Here is a 24,646-nt window from a genome sequence, read left to right on the forward strand (position 1 = left end):
AGGCATACTCGTAATTACACTTGCTGGTTACCTGAGTCTTACTCCTTTACTGTTGCAGGTTGAACGAGAACCCTCGGTGCTCCATTTCCCACTGATTGAGAACAACTCTTCATTTCTATCGATAAAAAAAGGCTTTAAAAAGCGGAACAAAAAGGTTATTTAGAGGAACAAATTGTTCCAGCCATCCAGGGAATCAATGAGATTTTTGTTCTGCAGAGAAAAAAAAAAGAAGCACGAAGTGAATTGTTGAAAACAGCATAACGGGGAACCAAACGTTTCATCGTCACATATTTATACATCGACAGGCGAATGAAACTTGAGCTACACTTGGACAAAAGAAGGGGAGAAATTTGCCAAGTGCTCGCAGGCAGCACTTCATTCTGACACTTTGACACCAGTGAAATATATAAAGTATTGGGTTGCTGTTAGGCCTATAGCCCACGTTATTCACATCAGGAGGCCAAACGATCGAGATATGGATTGATAGCTGAGACAAGAATTGATTCAAAGCGTGTATGTATGTGTGTTGGGTTTTTTTTTTGTGACTGTGTGCGTATGTGTGTGTGTGTGTGTATGCGCACGCACTGGGACAGCAGCTGCAAAACATGACCCGGTCGGTCCATTTTAATCCTGCAAGATACACATTTCATTTCCAAGTGTGTAAGTTACAGAGGCCAATGAGACCGGTCGCAACAGCTTCGGAGCCAACACTATTTTGATTGAGCCAGACTTGGACAGCGGCCAGCCTATAAAGTGCTACTATGAAAGACCATAAATGGAATCACATTTTTAAATGGACTTGTCAATCTTTTTAACTTTTTCTTTGTCTTCCTGTGTAAATAATGATGAATGATTGTATTGTATGAGGATTTGGGGACAATCAGGACAAGGAGTTGTGCGGCCTCAACGTACAGCCACTATAACCCTCAGTCTTGAGACTGTGGCTTCCTTTTATATCTTTGCTGCTTTAACAGAATAAAAAAAACAAAACAGTCTGATGTTTGCCTAATAAAAAAAAACTTGAAGCGTACTCTCAGGCGTATATCTCCACCATTGCAAAGAAGTACAAATCCTTCATAGAAGAAAACTGAAGTAATAATGTTAAATTTATTGTTCAATAATCGCTAATTGCTAAAATGTGATGGATGTACACTTAGACAAAACACTAAAACTAAACCAGCAAAATGACCCATTAAGATTCAACGACTAAAATGTTGGTCAGTTTTCTTTAAAGAGACAAAAAAAAAAAAGCCCAACATGACTAAATAAAAACAGGATGAGGACGACTGAACATGACGGGAATGAACAAGGACGTCTGACTCAGGTCTAAGACTAAATTCAAACAAAACTGGTGCAATTAACTGGATGGATTCAGAACTCCTTGTGTGCTATAACGTCTCCCCAAAGGAGGATTTTTTTTTTTTTCAAATAAAGTTTAGTTGCATGGATGGACTGAAGTAACGTTCAATCTTTGCTTTTTTGCATTGCTGGGAAATGTCAGGAAACGGCGTATCTGGGCCGTTCCTGAATTCAAGGACCACTGGTTCCCTGGTAAATGAGGGTCACTGTTGAGACCAACTGCCTTTAATTTAAGCAGATAAACTGCCGAAGGCATGTTTTGGCGCGTCTTACCGCTCAGTCAGACAGGAGAGGCATATTCATGTGGGGAAGTGACAGCGGCTCATACCCTCGAGTGTGACAATGTTGCTTCCATATCTGTTTGTAGTACTGCAGTTACAGTCTTAACCTTCATTCTATTTATGGAAGACTGATGGAGTCTCTCTCTGCTGAGGCACCTGGACCCGATGCTCCAGAAATACTCGTACTAACTTGTACTCAAAGTTGTAGTATTTTCTACATTTTCTGCCACTCAGCATCAATGTGATTTATGAAACATGACAAGCTCATACTGATGTGGTGGGGCATGGACACAATATAACCTCCCCTCTCCCAAGCCTGCCTGTAGATTACAAGGCCAGAGGCTGGTGTGCATAGATTAGTTTCAGAGTCATACTGAATGTTTATCCCAAACAATCCCTAATCTGGTCAAGCCTAATCTAATCCCATCTACAGGGACCACTGACAGGAAGATCCCCCACGTACCAACAATGCTCCTCCAAACGGCCTTGAAGAGATGAAGGGGTTCATTTTAACATGTATTATTTGATTGAAGCTTAACAGGGGTTCAGTCAAAAACAGAAAAAACAAATGTGAAAATATGAATCTAGGGTCACAGTGGCAATATTTTACCATTTTGTCAGAAAATTATATTTTGCATTTGGCCTTAGTGACTTGATTTGTTGTCTGTTATGAGACAGCTACTAAGGCAGTAAACAGCACATTTGACCGACCCCTTGACAGAAATCTTTGTTGCCTTGAACAACTTCTGCATGAGAATCAGTGTCATACAGAATGAAAAATGATCATTTTCAGTCCTCTTTGTGCACTAATCCCCCTCCCCACCCACCATCTTACATGCAGACTAAATGGACTTGTAGTAGGACTGTGTAGAACAGTTTGTACGGCTGTCTAACACTAGTGAAGTGCCCATGGTATTTGATTTCTACATCCAATCAAAAAGGCTTAGCAGTTATGAGATGCTATTCATCACACAGATGTGTCCACTCTGGACCATAGACACGATCATGACCTGTCTTCCAAAATCTCAGACGATCAACTCCCTACGGAAAAAATTAAATCAAAGCAGCGCTATGGCTTGTGGTTTTGATTGGATTGGTCCTGAGAACAATTCCCAAAACAATAAATAAATAAATAAATAAAAACTCCTGTTGGTATGTCACTGCTAAAGGTACTTTAGCTGGACCAGCAAGGTATATCTCTAATCCACTCAAGCCGTCTGTTGATATGTCTGAAAAAATCAAAACGGCCTGCGACTTTGCACGGCTGGTGCTTTGAAATAGACCTGCTCCATTTTTGTGTCTCTTGGACAATGAAGGTTGTAGGCTGCAGACATTAGATTCTCCAACTGACTGTCTGTCCATCCGTCTGTCCTTTCCGTTCTTCTTAACATCATGCTTCTGGAACACCTTAAATTTCTTCAAATTTTGGTTTGAATGTCTACTGAAACACAAAGACGGAGCAAAAATTTTGATGGTTAAGAGGACACAGCCACTGTCCCCACACGTAAACGCAATATCTGTGGAACACCTTACAAAAAAATGTCCTCTTGGACCCACGGATGAGCTGAGAAGGTCACTTTCACGTCGCATGTGCACGATATATTATTTTTTCAAATTTGGCTGGAATGGTCACTAGGACACAAGAATGAACTGCAAATTTTAATTGTCAAAGGTCATCGCTATCTCACAGGTTTGTGATATTTGTCCCATTCTTTTTAACATAACACTTGAGGAGCGCCTTGAGGGAACTGCTTCAGATGTGGCTCGAATTTCCACCGGTATAAAGGAGGAACTGAGGATTTTGGTGGTTTAAAGTCAAGGTCACCGTCTCCTCCTGGAAAAACAATATCTCTGGAACATCTTGAGGATATTCTTCAAATTTCCCACAAACGTCCACTGGGATTCAAAATGAAATGGAAAGATTTGATGGTCAAAGGTCACTGTCAGCTCACATGGGCGAGAGCAACTTGAGGACATTTGTTCAAATGCAGTACAAATATACACTGGGCATCAAGGACGAATTGAAAACATTTTGGCATGCAGAGGTAAACAACCACTGTGGTATGTCTAGTAAAATTTCTGCCTAGTTTTTAAAGCAGTGTGAGTTCAAGCCCGGAATTCAGCCCAGACTTAAACAGCTGGAATATTTAGACTGCCGTGAAATCAGTCATAGTTTGGGGAACCCCTAATGTTTCCTCGAACGCTAACATAAGCTTCAAGTGTTTGCTTTTAATGGGCAGTCAATTAAAATGATCAAATTAAACTGTTAATTCAAGCTTTGTTATTGAGTGTGTTAGCTTGCTCATTTTATTGCGCAAGTAAAGCCTTACAGTCTTGCTCGATCATCAAGACGCCCATCAAAAAATAATTTTGCCTTAATTCATTCCTAAATATGATCTGACTACAACCACAAAGTGGGTGCAGAGTTTAGCATTTTGATACAGTATGAAATGATCCCCCCCAAAAAAAGAAGTCAAGTGAAGCTCGAAAGCCACCTCCTCATCTTCTTCATTTCAAAATTCTACCTCCAGAAATCCTTCTTTTCTCATGAACATCGATGAGCAGTTTTTCTTGCTCTGTTTTTCAGCGCCCGATCAACTTCAATCCCTTGTGTGACCACTTCATTTAAAATAGCCGCGACCCCCTCTAACACTTCACCAGTGTCTCCACTCTAAGCACTCGATAAAAAGAAGTCCTTTAAACTCCAAACAGCTCACCTCTTTCCCATCTGAACCTGACCTTTGGCCTTTTGGAAATCGTGAACTCCCTTGAACTCACTCAGTCCTTGTGAAGTTCTGAAGAGAGAGAAAGAGAGAGAGAAAGAGAGAGAGAGGGAGAGGTTATTTTATTCCTCACTTTAAAAAGTGGAAACAAAAATCACTTTTACAAGAATGTAAAATGAGGAAAGAAGGCCCTTCTCTGTGAGTCTCATCACGTTTGGGTTTGACCCGACTGTAACCCCTCATAGCTCAACCAGTTTGGGAAGTCTGATGAAGTCAAATAGACGACCTTACTCGAAATCTGAGGTGAATTATAATCTTAGCAAAAACACTGAATCCAACAATCACGTACTCATCCATTTTTTCCTTTCCCCATTTATTTTCTGTGCATTAATCATCGCGAGGCAATGATAAATCTGAAAAACGAAGAACGACCGAGTCAAAACCCGAAAGGGGAGCAGCCGCAGAGATTAACCAGGCCAGGTAAAGTATCCATCTCCGTCCTTCAGATCTAAGACGCAAAGGATTCTGGCGAGGATAGTTCAAAGGTCATAAAGTCATCGCCACAAAGAGAAGGAGACACCTCCCTCTATGATTAAAACAATAAATCTGATTAGCCTTCTCCTTTTTCATTTTAACAAGGACTCGATGTGTTACGATGTGTGGGAGCCTTAAAACCCATCTCAGTTCATTTCTCTCTGCAGGTGTGCCCATGCTGCATGTGAAACTTGATAGTAGATTAAAGTGCCAAACCCAGAGAGGAAAAAAAATGCTTTTAGGAACCTTTAAAACTTTGTTTAACAGTGTGTTTTTAGTGCCCACTAAAACCAACACGCTGCACCACATGGCCAAGATGGGGACTTGCGGCGTCCTAGAGGGAGCGAGATGAAGGGGGAGAGATAGCGGGGGGCTATGGAATGCTTCTTCAACAAAGGTTATTCTGGTGCCCTTTTCCTGACACCCAGTCTGGACTGGGTCAGTCTGTCTCTTCATCTGTCCAGAACACTTTGATCTGGACTGGAGCTCAATATCTACTATCTGTGACATACATGATACCAGTGGTCTCCAGATGATGAACTGGGTCCTGGTGTCTGTCCACTTCACTTTATTACAATGTATGTCACTTCAAAAATATCGGCTAAATATCCAGTAACAATGCAGCGGACGTTCACTGTTGTTGCTAGTGAAGGAATTATTCAGTTTTCCCTGTGATTGTTTCAGAGTATCAAAGGCAAACGCGACGATCATGATGACACTTACTGAGCAGATGCTAGTGAGTCAGCTCGTGTGGAGCTTCCACAGTTAGCAAAGCTTACAGCTTCACACTCACAAAAGAAAAGTGAAGCATAAATTAAAGGAAAAAAATTCAATCCTGCAACGGCAAGCGAGACAAACCTGTAATACTGCAGGAGGACAGTATGATTATCACAGGACGCTACTGATGAAAATTTCATCACACGTGACTTTAAATCAAGATACTCGTGACTTTTATTTGGAAGAATGTGATGGTCATTAAAGAATGTGACACTAAAGAAGGCTTTTTATTCACCCCAGGAAAACACACAGACAGAACGTGGGCTGCTCCCAGAATGCAACACCGTCTCGTAGAAATTACATTGATATACGATTGAATTACAACAGTAACTCTTTGTCGAAACTGGAATCCTGTGTATTGAGCTTTCTCACATTAAAAAAAACAACATCAATAATGTTAGGGTTCTTTTTTGTCCACCATTCTACCCAACCTTGCAGTCCATGAGAAGGAACTAGAACATCCTTAATCTTGTTTTAGGTTATGTTTAGGAGCAGGAAAGGCTTGTATGATATTTGACAGTTATTCCAAACATGTCAAACTGTTGTTGTGGAGGTGAAAAACTAGAATTTCCGTGTCATTTCTTGTGAATGGCATCGCTCGCTCTCTCCCTCCCCTCTGACCAGGCCACTGACAAGGGTGCTCTTGACCCCTTCATACCTGTGCTTGTAAAAGCAGCCACAGGGGGTCCCAACAAGTGAAGAAATGGAAGCCATGTGACACAAGACAGTGCCTATAAATATGGCTGAGATCACAGGGGCACTTAATGCAGGGGTGGGCAGACTGCTTTTTACCAGTGCGTCTACAACATCTTAAAAAGGTTCTGTCGTGTCATATGAAACCAATAAAAACCCAAATACTTCCTCCCCGGCAGGGAAAGGCCTCCTAACGCAGAACAACTCGTCGTCTGCGATCCTACTACACCACCTTTTCTGCTTTAAAAGCACGTTCATAGTCTACCCTTTTTTCCTTCTTCCTTTTTTTTTTTTTTTTTTACAATTTCTCGCCGTACAGCTTTTGATTTATTCCTCTCTCTACCTCGCCATCGCTCTTTGAATGCCGCCTTGGACTCACTCTCTATATCTCAAGCAAAGGAGGATACTGTACATTTTTCCCAGGAAGTGGTTGCTGATTCATGGCTTGAGAGGATTAGGTCAAAAGGCACCACAGGAAAGCAAACAAGAGAAGAGATTTTTATATAAGCTAACATAACGAGGCATATATACCACTTTACTGAGCCCTTCCACATGTACTTCACATGGCCCAAGGACCTGGAATGAGATGAAACCAAACAATACTTTGCATCATACAATCCTCTTTTTCTTGACGCTGACACAGATGCTCTCCAGAAGTTACAAGTATCTCGACGTCTGTAAAAGTCATTTGTGGGAGAATGAAACCCTCTCGCCCCCCTTCTGCATGTCAAAGCTACCGGTTTAAGCAACTATTTTTTTTCTGATGATGACATTGATCAGTAGTCTGTCCATTACCAGAAAATTATGAGCTCACAGGAAGGATCTGGGGCCTGGAAGACTCTTGATTGCCTTAATGAGACCTACACTGTTCCTGGATAGTTACCTATTACAATGTCCCAGTGGACAACACACACACACACACACACACACACACACACACACACACACACACACACAGAGTTTATGTCATATGCAAGTATGCAATGCATTTTGATTAAAGCCAATATCAGAGATTATATCATAAACTATTGTGGTGTGTGCATAGTATTGTTTTTAGTACTTGGACCAAACCATTGACAAACGGTTTTGCAGCAGATGAAACATTCTTGCAATTTAGCTAATCAATCTAGTCTTAATATCTACTTTTGTGCACAGACGGGAAATATATAAAAAAAATAAAATAAAATAAAATAAGATGAATTATGTCCTTGTGGCCATAGTATATTATTACAGGAGGAATACAGGTAGACCATCATTTAGAGGTTTTATTCAAATAAGCCAAGAAAATCTCATGGAAAAATCGAATAATTTAAAAGGAAATAAAAACGTTAAACAGAATTCCATTGTTTATATTAATGCTGGAAAATAGTGAGCAGCACTGACTTGTGATACCTCAGTATTTACCTGATCATCTGTCAGGTAATGCTGTCATCGCAGTAATTATACTCAAGAATTATTTCAGTATCTGTAACCTATTTTTAGTTCATGCTGCAAGGAGTTTATGCCGGTGAGATGACATGTTTCATTCTTGGAAAATGATGTGTAGTCAGAATAAAATGAGCATTTTTGAATATAATATTTACACTGATTTCAACATTAAACAGAGACCAAACGCTGAGTGTTGATGGAGCTTTGGGACGTGGTGGTAGCTCTGTCTGATTGGTCAGATGACGCAAGTGCGGCTGCACACTTGTCACATGAGCGAAAAACCAAGTTCCAGGGGTCAGGATGGCATTAAAACAAACACCCCGCCTGATGCATCTTTTACTGTGACAATGACGATTCTCTCTCTCTCTCTCTCTCTCTCTTACTGTGGCATGAATGTCTTTAATCAGGCCATGGCCAGCTAATGAACAGAGGCGGGTAGACGACCCGGGAGAGGAGGAGAAGTAAGGAGGAAGGCAATTTCTGGAAATGATTACGGACTCATTTCCTTGTTTATCCTGCCTTTGAAAAGAGAAAGAGAGACCCCCCTTTGCCCTCCATCCCCATAGGCTCCCCACTTATTGTGTCACAATGGCTGACCCCCCCACCTCCCAAACCGACAGCACCCGCCTAAAGCCCTCATTGGTCCGTCCTTAATCACTCTCGCTCCACGCTCTTTCACTTTTACTCATTGCTTTTGCAGATTTGTTTCACTCTTTCAATAAACTATTGCATTCGTTCCTCCGTCCTTTTTCTCCCTTTCTCAAGCTGTCCCTCTTTCCTGTGCTCTGCTCTATTGTGGAATTGAGGGTCCCACTTATAAACAATTTCCCCCACAAGATCAAGCTGGGGCCCATCCCTTTTCATATCGGGGTCTGGCCCGCCCTGGCCCTTGTCTTGTTCAAGTGGGCAAGCTGGCTAGGACTGGGGTTAATGGCTGGAAATCTCTAACTAACCTCTCCAACAGCTGTCTCCAAGCCCCCCTTTCTCATCCTCTCCTTTAAACATGCCCCCCCCCCCGCCTTCCCGCCTTTTGCTCTCTCCTTCTCTGCCTACTCCAGGAATTTTTCCAGAAATCTGCCTTTTCCTTCAACAAGTGGCTCAAGGCCGGAAGAAAACGAAGGAGGTAGAGCATGAGTGAAAATAAGGCTCCTAAAGCTCCTTTCCCCCCTTTTATTTCTCCTCTCTCTCTCTCTCTCTCTCTCTCTCTCTCTCTCTTTCCCCTTTTCTGTAAAAAGAATAATAAGGGGAAAAAAAACCCTCCATTGGACATGTCTTTCATTTTGAAACACAGGTTCAAAGGCACTGAGATTTGGGCTTTGTGAAGGTTTGAGGTTAATGACGAGAGGGGAGGAACAACATCCAGTTCCAAACAGCTTCCTGGCCTATTCTACGCAGAATCTCTCCAAGGCCTAATCCACACAAATCTACACTAGCTGGAGAAAAGCTGTTTCCAGTCTTCAAGTGGGTGAAAGTACTATTGGAGAGGAGGCTGCTGGCTGACTGCTGAATCCTGGTGGCTGTCTGCTTAGCTTTTGAGCTAACACATAAATAGAAGGTCAACAGCTCCTCCAGATTTATAAGATAAAGGATGTAATCATTAACACAACAATGTATTACCATTGACAATCTGTACTATTCATTCGTGGAAGAATAAAATAAACATTTTCAAATAAAGGAAGTCAGAAAGGATGAGTGAAAACACTTCAAGAAGCTAGAGAAACGATTTTATCTCATCCTGTTTTTTTATCAGTCAGCAGTATTCAAATACTTCACACCGGTTTATACTGTTACATAGAAGAAGAAAGTTTTATATAAAGTGCATATTTTTGTGTCGCAATAAGTGATTCTTTCTATTAATATATAAAGAAAAAGTAAATACAACTGTTTATATTTCATTGGGGTTTTTTTTGGGGGGGGGGTTGTTATTGTTAATCCTCCACAAAATACAATCAGTTTCAGTGATTGCATATTTTCAGAAATATTATTTTGTCTTCCATACAGATGAGCTTTTTTATTGAAAAATATTTGGATATACAGTCTACATAAAGTACACAAAACAGACAAGATATCTTTGCGTAAATTGGGTGATTTAAGTTCAATTCAAAGTTTTTTTTATTATCTTGTGATTTTTTTTAAAATTGCAATGTCAACCATGTTTCAGTGTTATGAGTATTTTTACTGTGTGTAATACTTGTTCGGTGACAGACTATGAGTAGATTCTGCCACCCCTCAGACATCCAGATGCCCTGAAGAGACAGGTGACAACCTCCCATCATCCCACGTCATGTCCTCTCTGCGCCGTTGACACACTTAATTTGGCCTGGCAAGGAGGCGTTTAACCTCAAGATTACATTAACAGACATTCCGCGCACGCCAACTGGCATTCAAGGACAGAGAAGTCTTATAGTGCAAGTGTTTAAGATTTCAGACAAATATAAGTTTATGTATTCCTGAAATTATTGGGGGAAAAAGTTTTTACTGATTTTTGCAAGGTCTGACGCACACACGCACGCACGCACGCACGCACGCACACGTACAAATGCTACTCACGTCCTTGCTTCTGCACTCACACAAGTACAATCAAAAATGTATTCATAGCATGTAACAACACTAACATACGAATATCAAAAGAGGTTACACTAAATGTTTTAATTTGTACAAAATACACACACACACACACACACACAGCCCTGTGTTGTCCAGTGGTTACAGGCCATGAGCAGTGATGAGGAAGATCTTGGCCGACATGCCCTGAAAGAAAGGATTTGTTGTTCTCCTTCATCACACCTACCTGTTTTTTTCACACATGGCTTCCTCCTCTCTTTTCCTCCCTCGCTCCAGCCCTCTCTCTCTCTCTCCCACTCCTTCATTCTCCTCGCTGTGCAGATTTTCATTCCCCCCCTCCCCTCCCTCTTCCCTCATTTAGTCATCACACATGGGCACCAGCTCACAATGCCACCCCTCTTCCCACCTGCAAAACACAAACAAACCCTCCCTCCTTCGTCTGTCCTCAAACAAAGAGCCGTCCCTCTCTCTCTCTCCCTCTCTTTTTCCTGCACTGTCAGTCCTGTCCAGCTTTTCACTTACAATTAGCCATGGTGGGCTTCGCACTCATCAACTGTCGTGAGTTTAGCACCCAGTCATGAGGGGCCTTGACAGATCAAGCTAAGGCACCCTGACACCACTGGTGTGAAAGAAGATTCTAATTCCGGATAATTAGCTGACGAGAGCATGTAGGAGAGGAGGGGAAAGTGGGGGGGGCAGTGAGGAGGGAGGGAGGGAGGGAGGGGGGAACTGAGGCGAAGTGGCAGTGCATCGTAAGCACTTCCTGTCAACTTAGCGTTGATCTCCATTCTCTCTTCCTGTCTCTCTCTTATCCATCCGTCTGATTCTCCGTCTGTCTTACTGTCTTCCTCTTTCATTCTCCCCTCTCTCCTTCGCCTGACCTCATTTAAATATCTCTCCGTAGACGGGCAATGAAACACTTACTCCTCACGTACGCACAGTTCAAGACCCTAGAAAACCCTAAAAATCCACATGTAACCTACAAGTCAAAATTGTCAAAATCTATTGAATTGTATGAGGCCTAAAATATTTTGACAATATAAACTGCTGCTGGCCCTGCTTTGAGCAGGTGAGACTATAACAACAATGAAAAAAATAAATAAGAGAACTTATTAGTGTATTTTTTTCTTTTTTTCTTTAATTTTTTACTCTGATTTAATGGCACATTTAAGCCAACATGACATGAAAACCTTCAGTGCTTTGCTGTTTATGCTATCAACCATTTATCAAAATATTAGTTGAAAAGCTTTCATTCCTCCTCCGAGCCGGGCGCTCAGCCGTTGGCGCTAACGGGGCTCCATTCATTGAACCTACAATTCAAAACCAAAATTCTCTTTCAAGAGCTCCTCACCAGTGGTGGGCTTAGCCTTCGAGCTCATGTAATAGTAGTTAGCATTTTATTGTTTTTTACAATATTGGTGGACAAAGTGTGTATACTGACCTCGTCTCATAAATTATGAGCTTATATGTGACCTATTTGCAGCAGTTAATCTCTTTCGGGGAAAAAATGCATTGATTATTCTTTTTTTTTTTTAACTCAATGTAACAAGGGCATGTTTTTAAGGAAATTAAACCACAAGGATACACTTCAACAACAACACCTCTCTGCAAAACTGACATATTCTATGTATTTTTCTCAACCAATATCAGCCAAGTAATTTTCAAATATGGTACTTCTACACCCACGACCTCCTGCCATACATCTAGGACTCCAAAGATGATCAAAACAAACAAATAGGCAACATATGATGTTAATATGAGGAAAGATGTTTTTGTGTATGTGTATGTGTATGATCCAGCACCATAATACACTGCATACAAAACAAACACAAGTACCTCAATAATTCTAATGTTGGCTGACCCAAGGAATGACCTTGTTATTTGCTTGTGGCATATTGTCTCCCTGCAAATGTCCTAGTTCATGTGCTAGTCTATAGTAGACTTTATAACAGCATTGCAAATAAATGTTATAGATTATGTTGGTTCTTCGCTTGTATAAAGAGCTGTCCATCAAGGCCAGTCATACAAATCAGCTCAGATCATGTTTTTGCTATCTGGAATATATATAATGATTGCTTGAACTTGACAGCTGTGCATAACCAACACAATTTACTGAATCAGAAACGGTAGATTGAAGAAGCATGTAGGTTTGATGACACACAAAAGTAGCGCCGAGCAATACATACATCTGCTGAGCCTGAACATGCCTGCACATATACATACACGAGCATGTCAACACACACACACTTGTTCAAACTCGCCGATACAAAAGTGCACACATACGCACAAACACAGAGACACACAAACACATGCACACAGGGCCCAGAGAGCCTCGCTATCTTGGAGCAAGTCTTGATGTAATGTAGGCTTAATGCAGGGTGACATTTGTGATGTCAGATTCTTTGCACCACCGGCTGGGTAGTTAATGGCCATTAGAGGCTGCACAGAGACTCTGATTGGTGAAGCAGGACAATGTGACAGTGTGTGCGTGTGTGTTCGTGTGATGACACCTCCACGTGATGGCTTGTTCAAATACGACCCCTTCAAATTCGACATGAACCATATCAGACTTGAATTACCAAAATCTTCTCCACGCATGTAAACCTACCTCATATGACAGGCTGACCATATCTTAACCAGTCACTCGCTCTGACCGTATCAACACATTCACTGAGTTAACCATCCATGAATCTCTACATATCAGACCGTGACCCAACAGTTAAGCCCGGCGCCGGGGCCCCTGTGTGCCGCATATGGAGTAGGCCCATCCAACCATGGCCAAGGTGGGCCCCAGCCAGTGGCATGAGCCAGACACAACGGGCAGGACCAATGGTTTTGAAATGATATCTATTACTGTTAGTGACAGCAGTCCCGGACAGCGTGCTTTGATGCTCCTGCAGACTGACAAGCCAAGCAGAGTGACGCTGATGGCTGTGGGCACAAATCAGAATCGCTTTACTGCATCGGCGCCACTACACTCTCCCTAACCCCAGCCCCAAACCTCTGTCCTGCTCCACTATCCCCCAAAATATGAGGATGAGAGGTCGGAAAGAAAAATCAGGGTGCAGGAATGAGAGAGAGCGCCAAAAATGTGAGGTAAAGAGATGGAAAATGAGAGGGTCAATATCAGTTAAGAAAATAAAGAAAATAATTAGGAGTAATCAGATTATGAGGTTATGCATGTGTGAATTATCATCAAGACTTTAACTTCTCAGCTCTTATCTTTGCCTCTCCATATCATCTCCTCCTTCAGCTAAATGCCCTCTCTTCCTCAGTTGACTTGTGCCTTAGATGTAGAAAGAAGGGATAAGGAATGAGTTAAAGAGAAAATAAAACAAAAGACAAAATTGTTGAGAATTGGAATGAACTTCTTAATTCCTTGAGAATGAGCCATGCCACTGGAATGGATTTCCTGGTGGGGAAAGGAAACTGGTTAATCCAGGATGTGTTGACATTTCTTTGGCTTGAAGCGCTTCCATTTCCACCAATAATTCAAAACATCTTACAGTGCTGCAAATTAAGACAGGCCCCCTCTAATATGTAGTCTTAACTTTGTTTTAGTGTGTTGCTTTGCTTGTTGTTTTTGACTGTGCAGCACTTGGTCAACAGCTGTTTTAAATGTGTTTTATAAATAAAGTTGGATTGTATTAGATGGATTAACTTTACATATCCATTTAGGATTTAACTTTCAAACTTAAACTATGGAAGTGTTATGTTCACTCTCTCTCTCTCTCTCTCTCTCTCTCTCTCTCTCTCTCTGTGCCAGTATGTTTATCATTTAATAAAATGCTTTACTTACAGAGCACAATTTACAATAGAAATCACAACATTTTATGAAAAGAGCAGGTCTAGAACCATACATTCATTGACACGCAACATTTGTCTAACTTCTTGGTGACAGACGAGATGAAAAAACAAAGTAGAGACAAACAGGAGCACTCAGTGGGCGGCCATCCGCCTCGACCAGCTGGGGCGAAGGAGAGACTGAGACATAAGTAGAGCGCTTATTTAGCTTTACTTATATGGCTGTAATTTATCGTGTACAGTTTGTCCAATGTAACCACTCATCTGTCAGATGCTCTGTGTGTGTGTGTGTGTGTGTATGTATATATATATTTATATATATATATATGTATATATACACATATACACACACACACACACACACACTTACATACATACAGACATACACGTGTCTGTGATATAAAGTCCACAAATCATGCAAACATAAACTCAGACACTGCCGCACAGAGCCAGCGAGGCCACAATGGTGTCTGACTGTGCGCATGTGTGTGTGAATGTCTCAGTGTCTGTGCGTCAAACACACTTCCCAGCATTTGAGCACCAGCACGCAGCTCCTCAGAGGGAGAAAAGAGAGGTAGTGGTGCCCACTCAGCTGAAAGGCCTCTGGCCACCATGCCAGCACAATCTCTTCAGCACTTTGGGACCCCCGTCGCTCGCTGCATCTCCCTTTCCCTCTTTGCCTCTCGCCTCTCCCCCAACCCGCGTTTATTTCTGTCAGCTTCCATATTCTTGTCTTCAGAGCGTGTTTGCCCATACTCACAAGACATTTCTAGTCCGTGCAGAAGGGCGCTGCCGCCGACTGTGGGGAGCCCTGGTAAGATGGTAAACAGGCACACCAGCTACTGCAGGCAGACTCCCCAGTTGTACTTGGGGCCTGGGGACACGTCGGATCCAGACCTTCCCCTTATCTTTATTCTCTACAGGGACGATCAGTAGGCCTGTGAGGGCCCTGGTGTGACACCGCCTGTCCCATACGATACACCAACACAGGCACCCGGCTCTCCCCTGCGGTCGTACGGCCTCCATATGCACACATCACTACAATGAGGGTCCTTCAGTGAAAGCCCCAGCTTTCCTGATATCTGGGATATTATCTGGAAAGATTGTTGCCAGTGGACAGCAACAAAAGGTCAGGGGAGCATTTGCTGATCATGACCATGATAAACACAATAGACTACTGTACAATAACAGAGCAGCATTTGTGGAGTGAGTGCTGTATTGTCATATATTAACACAAATACTGACATTTATCAAACATGAGTATGTTGTTTAATGTATGAGGGAAGTCCTTTTGTTACATGAATAAGTGGAAAACATATATTCAAGCATGTTTGAAGATAGAAGGCCTACACTGTTTTGCCCCCTTTCAAAGAGGGACTAGTGAATGTACAAGGGAACATAACCATGATGTCTTTACCAAATATTCAATGTGAGAAATCCAACTGAATACCGCTTCCTTTGTCTGCCAAAAAAATTACTTAATATGCCAGACTAACATCCTCAGCAAATATCCAAAGTTTCGATTCATTTATTTACTGTATGTGCCACCTACATTGGGTTGCCATGGACTGTCAAGGCTGCTGCTAACTGGAAGAATTCAGTTCATATGTCAGTATGAAATGCATTAGGCAGTGTGTAATATAATGATGGCAGTTTTAGGAAATTAGCATTGGAATCATTTAGCGTAGCTGTACTCGCCATGTTAGTTGTGTGGGGCAAGAGCTTGACTGTGCTACGGATAGCTACAGTTTCAACGGATGGTGCTTTTATTTTTTAGAAACACGGAAATAGCCATTAGTGCTATGAGGGGGACAGAATAAATATAAACACCCCTGTGTATTCTGACTTATATTGAATCGCTGAGGTTAAGGCACTGTAATGATGTACCCAACTCTTAAAAGTCTACTTAGATTCATGATGATAAAACTATTTGCGTAATGTTAGGTTGGTATTTACTGGCTTAACCAGATAAAAGACCACAGATTAGAGGGATAAACACCTACATTATCACGTAAAAGATGCTAACAACGCACAAAAACTGCAGTAGTCCAACAACAGCAGTATTCCGCTCCTGTTTTTCTGAAGAGAACACTCTGAGCTCCATTTAAAGAATATATATATCGACTCAGAGGTTTCACAACTGATAGTTCAAACAATCAGCTTTCAGGGGGAAGCCCTACAAGGCCCTAAGAGGTCGTATCAACATATGGACCATATGAGAAGGTGGACATACTGGAACAGGCGGAAGATAGATAAAAAAGAAAAGTGGCCACTTTAAGCAGGTAGGAAACCTGATACAAATGCTGTAAAACTGAAAAATCATCAAGTCTAAAATCTAAATCTTTCCCATCTTATCTTGCCTGCTCCTTCAAAGGTATGTTCAGCAGACTCAACTTCCTGTCTGTGTAGCTTCCTGATGGACCTTTCCTGATGGACGTGCTGGAGCCAGCAGGTCCATCTATCTGCCCTTTAATGAGATGAGCAGGAGGGAAGGCTTCAGGAATTGATAGCTGACATTCTTGTAGGTTTCCTCCTGCTCCTGCCCCTGTACACCAGTTAGGGGAGGTAAAGGCTGTATATAACGACTAAGCCAGTGTACTGATTTACAATGCTGATGCTTGACACGCCTCTCTTACAGCAGAGACAATCGTCTCCACACTAGGCAATGAAGGAACTGGAGGGGCTGGAGGCCTCGTGTGGCTGCTTGACATTTTGGTCAAATGGATGATGGATGAGAAAAATGCAGGTAATAATCAGAATCAACTCTACCTTCATATATCTGATAGGCCACCTAATACTCTCGGGTGAAAGTTCAAGGTTAGAGACTGTTTGAACAGAAAGACACAAGAATCATGCCTTTTTTGGAATTTTTTTTGGACTTTGAATCACATGATTCTTGTCGATACAGATCAAAACTGCATGCCCGCATAATAAAGAGAATTTGAACTCCTATTTATCAATCAAATGTGACAGGAAGCGTGGATTTTGTCAAACAACAGTGAATGAAGAGATCTTTGTCAGCTTGAAGTCTACAGAGTCACTGCCAGTGAACTCAAAGGATTCTCCATTGATCAAAAACAAATGTTGAAAAGGTGAGACTGAAAGTTATAAAGGCTGGATGGTGGAAGAGTAGAAACAGAAGAGTGTTGAAGTAAAGTTTTGTTTAAAACCTCGCTTAAATTTGTTGTTCGGTTCTAACGGGCCGAATGACTCAGGTGACAACTTATGACCCTCCTCTGTAGGGCCTGAATGTGGACCTCGCCTCCCCACAGCCAGTATTTTCTGGCAGGTCATAAAAGATAATTGCATTGCCTGGGCTTTTTAAGAGTTAGCCAACGAGTGCTCCAGGGTGGTCAAGGGAACGTTATGTGTGTTTACCAGGACAGAGACAGTGAGACTCTTGCTAGCCACCCAGTAGACAACAGATAAGGCATCAGTCTAGCCCATCTCCCTGATGGAGGGGATGGCGGGAGACCAGGGCCAGTTTGAGGGATGAGAGATTCTTGTGCCATACATCACATACTAGTTTAGGGCTACACACACCCTTACTGTCCACCGAACGAGTGTGTGTGAATGAGTGTGTGATTCTGTGTGTGTGGGCCATGGCAGGCCTCGATCCAGCAATCTACTGGGAGCCGTTGCCCTATAGCCCCAGCCCTGCTATAACTTCATTAGGTGTGTGTCGATGTAATAGCGCCACGGTCCAGGAGCTCATAATATGGAGCCAGGGGCCCATCGGCTGCCCGCCAGCCCAGCCCACACAGATACTGCAGCGGTATGCCTCTGTAGGAGCTCCACTTATACGGGCAGAATTACCATTTAGTGTGAAGCCACTAAAACTAATATGATACTGTACTCATAACTTGAAGTGAGTGGAATTTTTTTTTTTTTTAGTAATTTATTCTAAACTCGACAGCCCAAATCTTTCACACCGCTGATTTAATAAAGCTGGTCTATACACGGTCCAGAAATGTAGCTCTGTTGGAGTCATTGAAAGACTTCTGCTCCTTCTTAAAACAAAAGCAGCCTATTTAACTCAATGATAAAGAAACAACTTTCAAGTGTTGCACCCTATGGTGTAACAATCAATTCCAAGTGGACAGAATTAAATAGCAATATTGTTTGGTAGTTACAGTCAGCTGAACACAAAGAGTAACTATTCAACAGGAATGCATTATATAAAAGTCATATGAACACGGACAGTGGATTATACATAGATGTTAAGATATCTGAATTATTTTTTTCTCTCCCTTTCAACTATTCACAGATACCTCTTTATTTTGTTACACATCAGCTGAAATTGTAGGACAGCATCAAACACTTGTCACACCTTCACACACAAATTGCACATCCAATTTCCACAGGAAGCCTCTGTTAAATCTGAACTCTCCTGTGTTGATGTTGTTGTGTTGTAAGTGAGTCAGAAAGCGGCCAGTTATTAAATCACTGGGCTCTCCCACTGGAGTGAGACTATCCCACAGATCTATAGTAGTACACAGCCTGGGGTGGAGGACAATTCCATTAGTGGAGGTTCAGGGGCTGGGGCTGATAGCTCTGCAGATAGGACCCCCTCCTCGATATAATACCTCTTGGCTGACTGGTTGTCAGCCTGTTTAGCCTGAAGTTTTATAAAGCTAATCAGCACTGTTTGCCCGAAACCAGAATCAATCTGTTCACTGTTTGTAAATGGTAATATTGTCACTGGAATCCAAGTATCAAGCTGCAATAGTTCAATGTTGCAGTTTTATTCACAGCCCAGTGATATAGCATCACTCTTCCTGACATCTAAAAATGCAGCAATATTGCTAAAAAGCAGATAAATAACTCAGATTTTATAAACCTATCTGATTTATATAACATTTTTATCAAAACTTCCAGATGAAATCATTCAACTTTGATCTTGAGCATAGACTACACACTAGAAAGGACAGTTTAAACGAGCAAACATAACAGGGTCTTCGCCTGAAGTACCTTCAGGCTCAGGCCCTAACTATGAAAACAAGGCCAAAGCTGTAAAACAAAACAAAACAAAACAAACAAAAAAATACTTTATCTACTGTTGATTTCAGCAGTACACACTCTCTGTCGCCACTCCAGAGCGCATTATAAAGCATAGTTTACATTTCTCGACTAATCTTGACAAATTTAGGTCAAATGAGTGAGCATGGATAGGCCTGGGCTTTGGTAAAGCTTGTGATGAAAGCCCACCACTCTTATTTTTATTGTCCAATCTCCACCAGGCGGAGTGTTGTGGGAACTCTAGAGAGTTGTGGCTGCTGTTTGATCACACCATGGGAGTCTGACCTGTCACTAAGTGGTGGCAAACACAGCCCACACACAGAGCAGTGAGCGGCTATGCGTGTTGTGTGTATGTGTTTCCCACACACAGCGCCACATACCTCACCAAAGGAGGCAGGTCACAACATGTCATGAGTGTTGAAGATCCATAATGGCCATTTAGCCTTCAACAGCTAATATCAGCACTGCTGATTTACAAGGAATTGGGATGTTTGGTTGCTGGCCTCAGGAGCGGCTTTTATCAAGCCTGTTTGACATTAGCGGGTAAGAGCTGGAGAGGCAAATATGCATGCAAAAATCTAATAAGTGAAAAAATTGTAACACGTATTAGCTTTTTCCATAGCTGGATTTCATACCAGCATGCACCATAAAACCCTTGTATAAACTAGCATGGCACTGGCTCTGGTTACCAGCTGTTTGCAGCCAGGAGGAGTGACAAGGGACCCGAGGGAGCGATTGAAACTCCATGGACTATGACAGAAGCATGGTGACAAGTGACGACGACGTCCTGCCTCATGTGTCCCCGCACAGCACAGCACCCTCAGCAACGAGTCAAGATGGAGATCACGCACCATGCTAGGCTAATAGCCACGATATGCTCTGCTCAAGTCAAGTCTGATCGAGGTTTGGCTCTGTGATCACTGCTGATAGGGGAACAATATGACTCGTGGATGTCAGATTGCATATGAGGAAAAACTTGACTTGACTCCAGAATAGTTTCTGTTTCCAGCCACGAAAGCTAGTTAGTCAAAGTTAGTAAATAATGATAGGATTTGCTTAAAGACTGGTAATCTGCAGGATTTAAACTTTGATTCACTTTCACAACCAAGTGTTGGGAGGTATCACTCTGGTGCAAATGGAGGCTGTGTTTGTTGGACCTGTTTGTTGCCGAGGCATCGTGTAAACAACACGTGTATGGAGTTTTGACTGGCGGCTCACTTGTACAGAAATTCTGTTTTGTTTCATAAAGCTTAGATTCTTCACACACTAACATACACAAACTCTATTTGCCCTTATGACCAAATGGAGACCAGAGAGACATTGACATGACCCAGATAATAGGCCCAAAGTCTTGCCTCCACAATTTGATCAATTTGCAGTTTCCTCACAATCGCAGCCACTGTGCTGTCCCCCGCAGCTACTGTGAAGCCCCCCACGCCCAGCCATGCAGACGCATCACCGCTCGCCACAGCAAGATGCTTGCCTTTCTCCCCTTTTCCCCCCAAATCACCGCTAAGCCTGCCTGATGCCTGCTGCTGGGACACGAACGTGCTCTTGCTCCTGTCATCTCTAAGTAAGCACAGACAGGAGGGGAAAACGCTGACAGTTTGTCTTGTACCATATGCCACGTGGCAGTAAAGCCTAACTGATATGGCTGGAGTTTGGGCCACAGCCAAAGGCTCTTTCTTTTTTCTTTTTTTTGATCTATTCTATTTTTTTCTTCCTTGCATGTGCCTGTGTCTTGGGCGGAAATGTGAAACAAAATCACTGTCTGGCCCTCACCAGGCTGGATTTACTGTCTGGGCCCAGCCAGTGCTCGGAGCTGCTTTGATCGTTATTTGTGCAATATTTCAGGCAGTACTTACGATAGGTCTGTAGGAGCCACTGATAGCTGCAATAGCCTCTCCACAGCTCATATGACATTTCTAGTGCTCTGCGGAGACTCTACGAAAACAAGAAAACAACACTTTCTCTCCTTTAAATTAAATCATACGTTAGGATGTAACCACCCCCTCGGCTGCTGTGCCTGAAAGTATGCTGGTCTCCAGTAAAACCTCTCATTCATGAATTCACCTGTGAGGTCTTTCCATACACAGCACGAGAATTGGAATTTGAACAAGCTTGTTGCTGGTTTTCAATTGACTTGTGTGGTATGCTGAGTGAAGGCAAATTTGTCGCTGGTGATGTTTTTAACCCCTGAAGAGGTGCGTTGCTTTGATCATTTCCCTCGGTGTAGACAGAGAGGTCAAAGATCCTTTAGGCCTCCAATGGGTTGCAGAAAAATAAGGTGTTCATTTTCAGCTGCCAGGGGTGTGAGCAGAAATGTGCGCATTGCCTTAAGAGGATATACCCAATGGTGTAAATGTGCAAATTGTGCACGAGATAAGAAGAGACGTAAATATATGTGTCTCACTGTGAGAGGGTCATGTGGAAGAAACATGCCTGCAAAAACAAGTAGCATTATGACCCATCATCTTCTGAACTGGGTTCTGTTTCTGTTGGATACAAAGAATTTACTGAGAGAGCTTAAAAAATGTTTAGGGTTTGATTTCGACATAAAACATTACAGTCGTGACATGGCTTAAAGCCCAGCCTGCCTTCTACCTTACATTCTTTGTTCTTGAGAGAAATTTTGTCCAAAATGTATTTTTCTTTCATAAACGTTGAGTTTAAATTCATCCCGAAAACCGCAGGACAATCGTTTTATTCTGGCAGGTTATTCTATGCTATCATACGAAGGGTAAGTGCATGAAACTTGTTCAAACTTCCCTGTCTTTGCGGAGGGATGTTTTGAGCGTGATGCTACTGTCAGTCAACACCTAACTGATGTGTCACCCTCAGCAGCCAGCTAAACTGGGACAAAATGGTCACCATTTTCGCTCCGATGGTTCCCTTCCCGCCTTTGCCGAGGCTCGTATGTGCAAGAGAGGCGAAGGAAGGCAGGAGTTGATGAAAGAAATGACAGGTGAGTGACAGATGCCTTAAGGAAGGAGAGGTGGAAATGGTGGGGGAGGGTGAAAAGCGTGCAAGCCAGCGAGGTGCAGCGTAGTGCCACAGGTAGAGATGCCAGAGTGGAAGATTGACGCACCTTGATGGCACTGGCAGGCAGATGTGACACAGGTGAGGGGCAGAGTTGGGGGACCTTCCAGGCTCCTCACAGCTGCTTATTTGCCCCTGTGAGACAGATGCACATCGGAGAGGCAGCTTTACACCGGAGACACTGCAAACGTGTGTGTTCATTTACACACATGAACAAGACAAAACAGAGCAAAGTCTACATGTTCTGATTGGTCTTATAAGACTTGTTTGAAAACTTTAGCAAAAAATAGGCCAGAAACCTAAAAGAAATACTAGAATAGTTGTGTGTGTTTGATAGCAAGGCCTTAGCCAGCACACATGTTAAATCCTTAACAAAATTATTGGTTATTTACCAGTTTTATTATTTCTTTACTGTTAACCACCCCCCCCCCGCCTCCCCTCAAAAAAAAAAAAATCTGCATCCTGTCCTCCCTCTGCCATCGTGCCAATTAGATTAGATATTCATTTGACTCCAGATGACCCTGACATTAGCACCGGTTCAAGCCTGAATTAACTAATGTGGAGCCAGGACGACCATCTGCAAGTGGCCCTGATGTGAACAATAGCTCGTGTGTAGAATTTTCTCCCTCCACAAATATTGCCCTCATGTGTTTGTGTTTTCATTCCAGCAAAAACCCGCCATTTCTTTACCATTCTTGTTTTTTCAAATTTGTATGGTATCAAATTTCGTATTAGTCATGCCAGCTGAAACAAAAAAATGCCTTTTGTTATCATCACACATGACAGGACAGTGAGCTACAAACCCATGATAAAAATGTTATGGCAGAAAAATACACAAAACACTGACAGGACAGAAGGAAAGGTATGGTGGCAGATCGTGACTGAAAAGTCTAAGCGGCCTCAAAAAGGAATTAGAAGCCCAGGAATAAAAAAAATAACACAAATCATTATTTTTTATTAATTATCTACAAACTACGGGACTGCAATTCCATAACTTACCCAAACGATCAAATGATAAGCACTTGAGTGAGCTTTTCCCTCTAAAGTGTATTTATTCAAAGGAGAATGGACAATGGCATGAATGAACACGGATCAACAATAGGCAGCATCTGAACAGCATCTAAAAAAACAATAATGCTCTTCTCTATGCAGATGAAATATGAATTAATCAGAAGTGTGATATTTTATTCAAGGGGCCTCAGTAGCAAGTGGTGCACCCATCTGTCTCTCATCGCTCAAGTCAGCCATGTCATGTGGGACTGAAGTGAAAGAGAAAGAGAGGCTCTCTGATTGCCTGCCACCCAGCTCTTTGCTGCTGCTCAGTGTCACTGCCACTCACCCGCCGTTCTGATGTGTTCGTTCCTCTCCACCTCCATTAACGTCACTCTTGGTCGACACGCTCGCAAATGGAAAGGCGTACAGGCCTTCAAAAGAGGAGAAAGGGAAATACTTCATTTATGTTTTAGGTGTACATGGACACTTGAAAGGCAGAACAAGAGTGATATAGATATTTTCTGATTTCCTTAAGTAGGGCCCTGCATTAATAAAAATGCCTCAGAGTTTCAGCTTTGAAAATGGACCCAGAGGAATTCTTCTACTGCCAGAATCCTTTTCCAGTTGTTATCCTCACTGCTAAGGCCTCAGTGCCAGTGAATGGAGATGTTTCAAGCAGACTGAGGTGCATAAGAGGTCAGCGTTCTAAAGGGCGACCAATTGGATCATGACCCATGAGGGACAGATATGGGTAAGGGATTTAGTCTCAAAGGTCACACTGGGGTCAAGGAGTGTCTTGCATTCCAGACATCTAATCCTCTCCCAGCAGTCAGGGATGGCGTCCTTTGCTGCTCTGCACATGCATGCCCGCACACATAAGCACGTACACTTCTCACGTCTGAGTTTCATCGCACCAACAAGCACAGGTTGTGGTGATAGATTGGATGAAGGGACTTAAAATAAGGGTATGTCTCGCCCAGCCTTCCTCCTCCTCCTCCTCCTCAATACCTGACGTAGAGAGAGCGTTGTTTTTGGGTGCCCTCTCCACTCAAATCTCCTGACCTTCCACTTATCCACCCACCTCCTACTGGGCCGTGGAGTTTCCCCCATGCTGAGACACTGGAGTGCTGGGGATGTGGGTAATTTGTCAGGGACAACCCAACCCCCACTCTTCATGCCTGTGTGTGTCAGCATACAAGCATGTGTATGCATTGGGGGCTTTCTCCTGGAATCTCTCAAACTATGTCGCCAGTCCAGGCAGTCCCAGACAAGTCAGTGTCGGTGGCTGCACAAGTAGCGCTCATATTAGCGGCCATGCGCTGGGAGCCCAAGCATCCATCAACCTAATGTGACATGCGTGCCACCCAACACCACGCAGCATTTGTGACCCCCCCCCCCCCTTTCTAAACACTTACACGCAGAGCCACAGTA

At 42.7% G+C, this 24,646-nt stretch overlaps 1 long non-coding RNA gene across 5 annotated transcripts in view; it reads right to left on the reverse strand.

Annotated features, from left to right (window-relative positions):
- The window catches only part of LOC147243960 (uncharacterized), a 102,645-nt gene that overhangs the window by 11,614 nt on the left and 66,385 nt on the right, over nt 1–24,646 (reverse strand). For 2 of the 5 annotated variants that reach the window (XR_015110399.1, XR_015110400.1), the window contains 3 exons: nt 23,562–23,646; nt 22,272–22,357; nt 4,358–4,435 (listed from right to left, as the gene is read on the reverse strand). This is a non-coding gene — a long non-coding RNA (uncharacterized LOC147243960). Of the gene's footprint in view, nt 1–31; nt 116–2,982; nt 3,082–4,357; nt 4,436–22,271; nt 22,358–23,561; nt 23,647–24,646 lie in introns of those variants that run through there. The other 3 variants (XR_015110401.1, XR_015110402.1, XR_015110403.1) reach the window with 3 other exon arrangements.

Source organism: Aulostomus chinensis, chromosome 19, assembly GCF_037954235.1.
Source record: "Aulostomus chinensis isolate RoL2024-O1b breed Wild chromosome 19, RoL_Achi_v1.0, whole genome shotgun sequence".
NCBI classification, from domain to species: Eukaryota; Metazoa; Chordata; class Actinopteri; order Syngnathiformes; family Aulostomidae; genus Aulostomus; species Aulostomus chinensis.